The sequence below is a fragment of the Clupea harengus genome, chromosome 5 (assembly GCF_900700415.2).
Source record: "Clupea harengus chromosome 5, Ch_v2.0.2, whole genome shotgun sequence".
Classification (NCBI taxonomy): domain Eukaryota; kingdom Metazoa; phylum Chordata; class Actinopteri; order Clupeiformes; family Clupeidae; genus Clupea; species Clupea harengus.
Window position 1 is genome coordinate 22,009,061 of NC_045156.1, and position 10,017 is coordinate 22,019,077.

A 10,017-nucleotide genomic window follows, 5' to 3' on the forward strand; every position below is an offset into this window, starting at 1 on the left:
ACAACATCGCTCTAACCCCCATCATCAGAACGCTATGCTTAGCGCATCCGTAATGACACCGGATGATGGATGGGAGCTGTTGTCCTTACACTTCTCTTCCCATCCTGAAATTCTCTTCGTGAAATTGAACACTTTGAAGCACAGACCTATGTTTCTTAAGCGTACACCTCCCGTGTGTTACTCCCACGCGTGTCCCACCGTGTCAGTGGCGCACCCCCACCACCACCACCCCCAACCCCACCAGGCACATCAAAGCCCATGACTTCACCCGAGCCGTGTGTGAATCATTATGCTGATAGACTGGCCCCAGGGAGAGCTTTCAGACAACGCATGAGACCTCAGAGCAGACTAATAATGCTTGCTGAGAGAGAGAGGGAGGCAGAGAGAAAGAGAGAGAGAGAGAGAGGGAGAGGGAGAAAGAGAGTCATGCTGACCTTGCCCTGCCCAGAGCAACCCCAACCAGGCATCCCAGCCCCTGTGCCACACCACCCCCACACCACCACCCCGTCGTGGCTTTGGGTTTGTCACGCCAGCCTGTGCACCTGGAGGACTGCAAGACAGACATTCTTTGGGCATGATTAAGACGACTTCTGCCGTGTGAACCGCCTGGACGGATTTATGCTGAGCGCAGAGAAAGCAGAGGCAACAAAAGAGAACAAACAGAGAGACATTGAGAAAGACGGAGAGAGTTGGAGAGAAAGAATGAGAGAGGGGGAAAAGAGGTAAAGCAAAAACAACAATGGACAGACATAACCACAAACAGAAGGTAGAAAGAAGAGAATGAGTAGCAGACGGGCACAACTGAAATGAAACAGACAGGAACAGAGACAGAAAAAGACGCTGAGTGGGACAAATCATGAACCATAGACAAAAGGGGGAGAGACACTCAGCGAGAGAGAGAGAGAGAGAGAGAGAGAGAGAGAGAGAGAGAGAGAGAGAAACATAAATAGATGACTAGAAATAGATGGACAAAAGTGACTGTAAAAGAGGTACCTACAGAGACACGGGGTCAGACTGAAACTGACATACAGACACAGACAGAAATGTAGACAGACAGAGAGAAAGAACAGACACTGTTAGAATTATATATTGTTTTCTTACAGGTATACAAACTAAATGGTGGCACATCTAAAGGTACTGCATATGCTAAAAGAGACATGCAGGCAGGCGGAGAATGTTGAACAGAGACAACTAGGCTATCCTGTACAAAAAGACATGGAAGAGACAGAAAGACGGATCGAATGGGAAACTGAGCCAGTGGGTAAATCCGTGGGGGTGGGTAGATGGATTTTTTTCTGCTCCGTCTGAATGTAATCAAACAGTATTTTGCCCCCGGGGGTATATCTAAGCCCTTGCAAAGAACGAACAACCCCCCCCCCCCCCCTCCTTTATAACATAAACTCCCCCACCAGTAACGCGAAAAGTACCCAGCCCCCCGCAGCAAGCAATGAGACCGTCTTTCCCACTAGACCTACTTTGGCTCCATCATTCAATGCGCCTGCAAATATCTTATACATGTTTCACGACACTCATAATTAGCTAATCATCCCCCCAAATATATGCAAAAATTAACTACAGAGAGCAGAGCATGATGGGAAGGGGGAGAGTGTGGGGGGGAGGGGGCACAGAGATTTGGATGGTGACGCCTCACAGGCAGAGAAAAAGCTTTAACAGGGAACACAACATCAGACAGAAACGGAATCAAACGTATATCACAGGGGCCTGTAGGAATAACAAAGCTAGAAAAACAAAAAACAGGAACCGAAACTGCAGCATGTGGGTCCTCCGTATACGAGTAGAGAGAGACAGAGAGAGAGAGAGAGAGAGAGAGAGAGAGAGAGAGAGAGAAAGAGAGAGAGAGAGTGAGAAAGAGGCAGATAGAGAGAAAGAGAGGGAGAGAGAAAGAGGCAGAGAGAGACAGAGAGAGAGAGAGAAAGAGGCAGAGAGAGAGAGAGAGAAAGAGAGAGAGAGAGAGAGAAAGAGGCAGAGAGAGAGAGAAAGAGGCAGAGAGAGAGAGAGAGCTATTAACAGACCCAGGTTGAATGGGTTGCTTTGGAGCCTGTGCATTGAGGAGAGAGGAAGTCCCAGAAAAGGTCAGTGAGAATAGACCGCAAGAGTTCCGGGAAGGGCTGCCCACGCCCAGAGGTAGGCCGAAAGCACAGCGAGCTCCTTGGGGCTTTGGGGATATTGATCGACTGTAATGGTATTGGCACTGTCAGCGAGCATCACATTAGGATCAGTGGGGTAATTTTTAGATATATTAACTGGATGGTGTTGTGTGATCAAATCAGCTTCGACAAAGGTGCCTGTTTTGCAGATTCTTGCCACAGAACATTTTTAAACTCATTCAAGAAAAATGAGTTTGCAATGCAGATATTAATAGAAGAAAGCAGATGACAAGATGCTATGCAAATCACCACTCCAAATACAGTAACTGACCGTTACTCTATTGTTTAAATATAGTAACATCCATATCCATGCTTTTACGAGATCATTTTCACTACTAAGGTCAGCCTCTTCACAAATGTAGAGCTTCTAGGTTCCTTTTAGGTGCGTCCCCAGCTAGCTGACGCATGCTTTTGGTTCTGCTCCTTCGGACTTCAAAAACACCACACGGTCAAGAAAATCATTCCCATTCCCTAAGACATAACATCGCCAGCAGTCCCTTTCATGTTATTCTTACTCGAGCTATCTGAAGGTCTATAAGCAGGGACAACGGAGGGGCCTATTTTGAAACTACATCACAGTGATGGGAGGCAGCTGTTCTGTTTTAGCCATGTTGTGTCTGACTTCTTTTCAAACAGTATGGTTTAACGCTCACTCTGTTAATGTAAACCCACAAACTAATGAAGATGAAGAGTAACGGTGGACTCAAGAGAGTCTGTTCACACTTCACAAAGTATACACTTGCCTTCAAAGGTACACAACTACCTTCAATTAAAGGTGTAGTTCCTTAATTTGAATCCATTACATCAAATTCAGTAAAATTCTCCTCACGTTCCTCTAGCTGTCCATCCAGTGTGTGTTCAAAGGGTTCAAATATCAACAATCTTTCGCCAGCATTAAGGACATCTCCAGTCCACCGAGGAGTAATTAGGCGGTACACTCACTTTAGCGCTCTGTGTTCTTTGTTGAGCCCTACTGGGGCCCTTTACCCCCCAACCTGAACGCTGCCCCCTTCCTCTCTGCAGGAGGAAACTTCATGAAGAGGAGCCAAGTCATCACTTTCACTCCCCACTCTGCTCTGGTTCATCTCCAGCCCTCTGAGAAGTCTGTTTCTTTTTCCACTCTTTCCCGGGGAGATAAGTGACTTAGGCGGCGAGATTGGACTGCAGTCAGCAGCGCCGCGAGCTGACAGCCAGGGAGACTCTGCAGGACCGCCCGCTGATAAAGAGAAGTGCCCTTCATCAACTGGGAGGCTGCTCCGCCCTGACCTCTCACGGAACAGGCTCCTGTCTGACATTCCTCCTTTTTACCTCAATTTCTTTTACCTTCATGTCGGTACACAAACCTTACACGGTTAATGCTACAGAACGCGTGATTACTGTGCATGTATTAAATTAATGTTTAAAATCGGATGACACAGCAACAGCAAGCAATAAACATTCACGCCGGTTAAAAGTAAACTGTTCAGAACGACACAAAGCCTTGACTAATGTGCCCTCAATTTCTTGCTGTGATAAGGAGTCTCAGCTGGTTTTTCATCAGACACGGTAAGCAGCTGGTTCTAGCCCGGTTCTGGCCCGGTTCTGGCCTGGTTCTGGTCTGATTCCAGCGCTGCTGAGCAGATGCTGAAGTCACTACAGACTCAGCCCTGAGGCCCAGACGCAGTCATGACACATCGCCTCCTCTGGCCTGGCCTCTCCTTGCCTCAGGGGCCACACCCGGCGGCCCTGACTCATGGAGAACACATCCCGACTCCCCAAACACCTGCCACTATCACAGCAGGCACTTCAACCACCCCCCCCCCCCCAAACACACACACACACACACACACACACACACACTCACACCCTCAGCCACACACACACACACACACACACTCACACACATTCAGGCATGCAGACACAGGCATGCGTGCGCGCACACACGCACACACACACACACACACACACACACTCAGGCATCCACACACACACCCACATACACACACACACACACACACACACACACACAAGACTAGCAGCAACACTTGTCTGCATCTCTTAGCCTGCCCTCTGATAGCTCAGTGTGGGTCAGGGCAACTCCCTTCAAGCTCATGTGTTCACAGTCTTCTGAGCACTTTTACAATGTTTGAATCATTTCAAAGTTTCTTAGTTTGTGTTCCGTACATTTGACTTCACATTTCTATGGCGTCCTTGGATCATCGATATAGTTATTGAAGAAATTCCAGAGAAGTGTATTTCTATACTTTGTTCAGCTGTATATTCAATTCAAACACACAGTCTTGTCAAATTATCAGGTGGTTCGATTTGCATACATGCTATGTCTCTTGACCAATGGTATGTGGTAGCCAAATCCGTAGCAACAGTTTGCCGAGATGGTGGAGATTTAGCCGAAGCCCAGGCTCACTAATGACCGGGTTATAAAAAGACTGTGTGAAGCTGGTGGGTGGCTAAGCCTGTGTCACCTGCTGGCACCTTTTTGAATACACCTTCTTCTCCGGGTTAAATCAATATACAAATCAATGAGACTTGTCAATGAGACAACACACATACTTTCTCTAACGCACACACAGTTACATACCATCATAAACAAATATACTGGTGTGCCCCTATGAAATTAATCCCTACACACATAGATGTGGACCACAGGGGCCCACACACACTCACACTCACACACACACACACACACACACACACACACACACACACAGACCACCTCTATCTCCAAATCGCAATGTCAACAGAGCCTGATGGACTTCCCTCAAGTAGCGGATTAGGGCTTGCGGACGGCCCACCCAAATGAACAAATACGGCTACTTCTCCAAACAATCCGGCGGCTTTGCGGAGCGGACCTTCTAAAGTTCTGACAACACACGCGGGAGGGAGATACAGTCCCGGACCCAGCCCGTGAGAGTCAGTGACTGTGACTCGCCGATCGCACACAAAGTCTGAACTGTCCGACCAAGCAGGTTAAACAACCAATCCTCTATGAAGGCCCAGAAACAGCCTCTGTGGCATTTCAATGTTTGTTTTCATTTCCTTTTTTTCAGAAATAGTCCCTCAAACAGAGTGGGCTTTCTTCTGATCTATTCGTTTTTCTCCCCCAGGATAAAAACATAATAAATATAAAGACTCACCATTCATGACTCACCCTCATACAGTAATCGCACCGTACAGTAATCATACTATGGATTGTGGGTCATGACTCTGCGAGTTTTGTGGAGATTATAGATATATTTCTGTATTACAGGCTATGATATGATCAATACTATCGATTGAGCCTGAGGCGTTAGCGAGAGTCTCTTTGTGAGGCCTGACAAGGGGCTGTTTGTGGCGTGGCTGATTCTTGAGTGTGGCCTTGGCCAGTAATGTACCACAGCTATGCCAACCCCACCAACTCATCCTGACACCTACTCCTTGCCAGTCCAGCTGTCATCTCCTCCATAGGATGACAAAAAAATACACAGATACACACACTCAAAATTCACACAAAGACACACACACACACACACACACACACACACACACACACACACACACACACACACACACACACACACACAGAGCAGTAGCAGCCCCCTGATCATCCACAACATAATCCAAGCGCACCCTTGCCAAGGAAAGGATTAGCAGGCTGGCAGTGCATTCTAAATTAGACACATGTGCACAAACATTGCACACACACACACACACACACATACACAAACACACAAACACACACACACACACACACACGCGCGCACAGGAACAAGCTACACGTATATCCGACACATCCACCAGTGCGCAAAGCTGCAAACACACTATGACTAAAACAGAAAAATAACCACGTATAACCACGAACTTCCCACGTACACACAGACATGTACCACTACGTAAGCAGTGGCATACTAAGGCAAACTGGCACGAACACAGACAAACACAAACAGTAGTATCATCCCACCTGGTCACAGCCTCTCGTATACATCAAAAGGCACAAAAGAAGTCTTGGCCCTCCCTTGAAACACTGCACCCAGTCCTCTGCGGCAGCACTGTTCTGCTTCCTCTTCCTCCTTCTTCCTCCTCCTCCTCCGCTCTTTTCACTGCGCTGTGTATTTATGTGCTGTTTGTCCCGGCGTTCCTGTCTACTCTCCCATTCCTGTCCCGGCACGCCGCTCCAATCACAGCATCCTGCCTGAGCTGCTGCGCTTCCAGTGCGCCCGTCGGGACCCCCCGCGGAATCACGCACACACACCCCCTACGGAGCCAGCGTCCATAACCCAAAAACAGCCGCAGAAGGTGTGTGTGTGTGTGTCTGTCTGTATGCGTGTGTGTGTGTGTGGGGTAGGAGGTATGACTCCTCTCCTCTTTCTTCTTCCCTATAGGCTCCCAGTCAGCAGAGGCAGAATATGTGTGTGTGTGTGTGTGTCTATGTGTGTGTGTGTGTGTGTGTGTGTACGAACGTCTGGCTTAGTGTAAGTGTAAGCACGTGTCTGAGAGAGAGAGTGAGAGAGAGAGAGAAGAAAGTGTGTTCAAATGTGTGTGTGTGCCAGCTCAGGCACTCAGGCCAGATTGGTGCAGTGGCGGCAGTTGAAGCAGTGTGTGTGTATGAGTGTGAGAGTGTGTGTGTATGTGAGAGTGAGAGGCAGAGAGCAAAGCGCAGGCGCGTGTGTCCCCGTCATCCCCGCCGACTAGCATGTCTGCCATTGTTCCTCGGACCCAACCGCTATTTGAGCGGTAGAACGAATGAGAGAGAGAAAGAGCGAGACAGAGAGAGAGAAAGAGAGAGGAGGGCTTTCCCCACAGTGTTACAGCCATCCCACCACAACAGCTGTGGACGAGCCCCCTTTTGCTCCACCTCCTCCACCCCTTTCTCTCCTCCTTCTCCTCCTCCCTTCCCCCTTTCACTCGCTCAGCGCAGACCAGAGCGGAGTTAACCCCCACACTGCTGGCCTGCTGAGCGTGGTCAAAAAAAAAGAAAGGAGGAAATAAAGAGGCGCCAGAAAACAAAAGCCACTGGGCGCAAATCGTGTGAGCGTGTGTGCGTGTGTGTGTATGCGTGTGCGTGTGTGTGCAAGTTGTGTGGGTGCAAGTGTGTGAGTGGGTGTGTGTGTTGTGTGTGTGAGTATCAATGAAAGTGCAATGTATCTCCCTTTGTCCCTCTCTGTGTGCCATTTGCTTTCCACTTCTCTCTATTTCCCTCTTTCTCTCCATTAAACACACACACACACACACACACACACACACACACACACACACACACACACACACACACACACACACACACACACACACATACACACACACATAAACCATTGAGATTCTGCAAATGGTGTTCAAGGTGGTGCGGGGGGGCTACCTCCACTAAGAGGATTTTGAGCGGGTGAAAAGCGAGCTCCTGTTTAATACACTAACAAACAATGATCCCACACCAGGACACAGGGGCGGCCAACTGGAGCAATCACCACCCCCAATCGATAATGGAAATTTGATTCTCAGCGTCCGTGCAGAAGACAAAAAAAGAAATGAGTGGAGAATTAAAACGGCAAGGGGGGGGGGCTAATAGTGGGGGGGGCGGTGGAATAGGTGGGGGCGGATGAAGGAGAAGGGGAAGGAAAGAGAGGGGGGTGGCGGGGTGGGGCGCATCGTCTGACAACAGTGGAGGGATTAGTGGGCCTGTTCCTCCTTGCTCCACTTTCTGCAGCCAAAAAGAGAGATGAGGAGTGGGACAGGCGTGACTGCTGCCGTCTTTAAAAGAAAGGAAGTGGGGAAGAAGAAAGGACAGGCTTTTTGGCTTTGTTTTTTTAAACAGGATGTTTCTTGACTGAAGCTTAGCCTGAGATGAATCCCCCAGTAAAATAAGGAAATGCCCCTATTTCGCCGACGCGACAGTCTTTGATGAACGCAATCGCACAGAACTCTAGCCTCGGAGACACAACGGCCGTTCAAAAAGGCTTCAAACTGACAAGCTCAGTCACACGCCATGCACACACATCAGTCAGAAAGCAGCTGGAGAGGTCCCCTGTTTCCAGTCCAAACAATAGGTAACAGCCAAAACAAACCTGTCAACAAGAGCAAACAAGACACACATACTGCAGCTAACCTAGCTCTTTCTTAAGGAGGGAACCGTATACCAGTCAGACTACTGCAGTGCTGTTTTATTCCACATCTCTAGCCATAGCAGAGGCACATGGAACAGCATTGCTGGGGTGGACGTGTGTGGTGTAGTCCAACCACCCCCCTCTCATGTGTCAGGTGGTGCGGTCCTCCAGGTGACATCACAAAGAAGGAAGGATTAAGGTGCAGGCTAGAAGCCAGACAGCAGTCTGCACAGCCCACAGCAAACACAGGAGCAGACTGCGCACACAACAACAACAACAACAACCACACAGGGCAGTGAAATATAATACAAAAACTGGGCCCACAAAGCACAAACACAACACAATACACAGCACCACAACTAAGCATTAACATAACGCACCAGAACACAGCACAGCACAGCACAGCACAGCACAGCACAGCAGAACAGAACACAGAACACAGAACACAGAACACCACAATGCAATAGAACACAATGTGACACATTGTAGTACTCCACTCACTTCAGTGCCACTCCCTGCTCATGTGAGCCATCCTTCACATTCCCCGTCACTGTCAGGTTGTCCTGCGCCGGAACAGCTCCATGCAGGCCTGGGAGAGGCAGCCCCAGACACTGGAGCTGTTCTCTCTTGACACTGACTCAAGCCCTCCCACCTCTGATCGCTGGGGGAGTCCCAGCATCCAAGTTCAACTTTGCCCCCTCGTCTCACACTCTCCAACCACATTCTCTAATTACACCGCTGGAATGTACCAGGTCTGTACACAACCTTCTCTCACATACGCATACGCATACATATACACATACACTACACAACCCATGGTACAGTAGAGAGCAACAATGGTTATTTGATCCAGTCTTTGATATATGCAGAGGTTTATATGCCCATATATGTCCCTGGCAATACAGAGGTAACCACACCACATATACAAGGCTATAGGTTCACACATAAATGCACTAAAACACACACACACACACACACACACACACACACACACACACACACACACACACACACACACACACCCACATACACATGGCCTCATGCAGCAGATCCTTAATGACGTTTCTGAGCCAATCCTTCACATGTGGTTTGAGGATGACATCTTCCTGACATCTAAATTCCTAACGGTATTCCTGGCTTCCTGGTCTGTCGTGCGTTCCAGGCGAATGTGTGGCTTGTTATCGCCCAAGTCTCCGGGCCTGGATTCCAGTGCGGTTTTCTGGATTCAGAGCTTCAAACGCCTCACACTATATCTTTTCATTTGGGGGATCTACACATTTTTCACACCACATTTTTCCAGAGAGAAATAATATAACATGTGCGGCACAATCCACTGGAGCCACGGAAGGGGGAGAAGGGGACAAAGTAAAGTAAAGGAGGGAGGAAGAACGAGATGAAATATGAAAGAGACGAGAAAGAGGAATAGAGATATACAAGATTCTAAGTAGAAATCTTTATATATAAAAATATAAAAAAAGAGGAGAGAATTATTGAGAAGGGGGGGGGAGAGAGGGTAGAGAGGGTAGAGAGGGTATAGATATGACTGAGGCCCTGGAGGAGTGTGTGAGTGTGTGTATGTGTGTGTGTGTGTGTGTGTGAGTGTGTGTGTGAGTGAGTGTTTTAGGCTGAGACAGTCTGAAGATTTCTGATGTTCTCTAACTAGAAATATGCATCATTCTCTATGTGCATTCCCATATAGACTCCATAGACTCTCTCTCTCTCTCTCTCTCTCTCTCTCACACACACACACACACACACACACACACACACACACA

At 48.3% G+C, this 10,017-nt stretch overlaps 1 protein-coding gene across 4 annotated transcripts in view; it reads right to left on the bottom strand.

Annotated features, from left to right (window-relative positions):
• Positions 1–10,017, bottom strand: part of nckap5l (NCK-associated protein 5-like) — a 68,053-nt gene that overhangs the window by 31,232 nt on the left and 26,804 nt on the right. The window contains exon 1 of one of the 4 annotated variants that reach the window (XM_031568107.2): positions 6,106–7,143. The exons of the other annotated variants lie outside the window; for them this stretch is intronic. The gene's annotated coding sequence lies outside the window, so the exon portion shown is untranslated. Of the gene's footprint in view, positions 1–6,105; positions 7,144–10,017 lie in introns of those variants that run through there. 4 annotated transcript variants of the gene reach the window in all.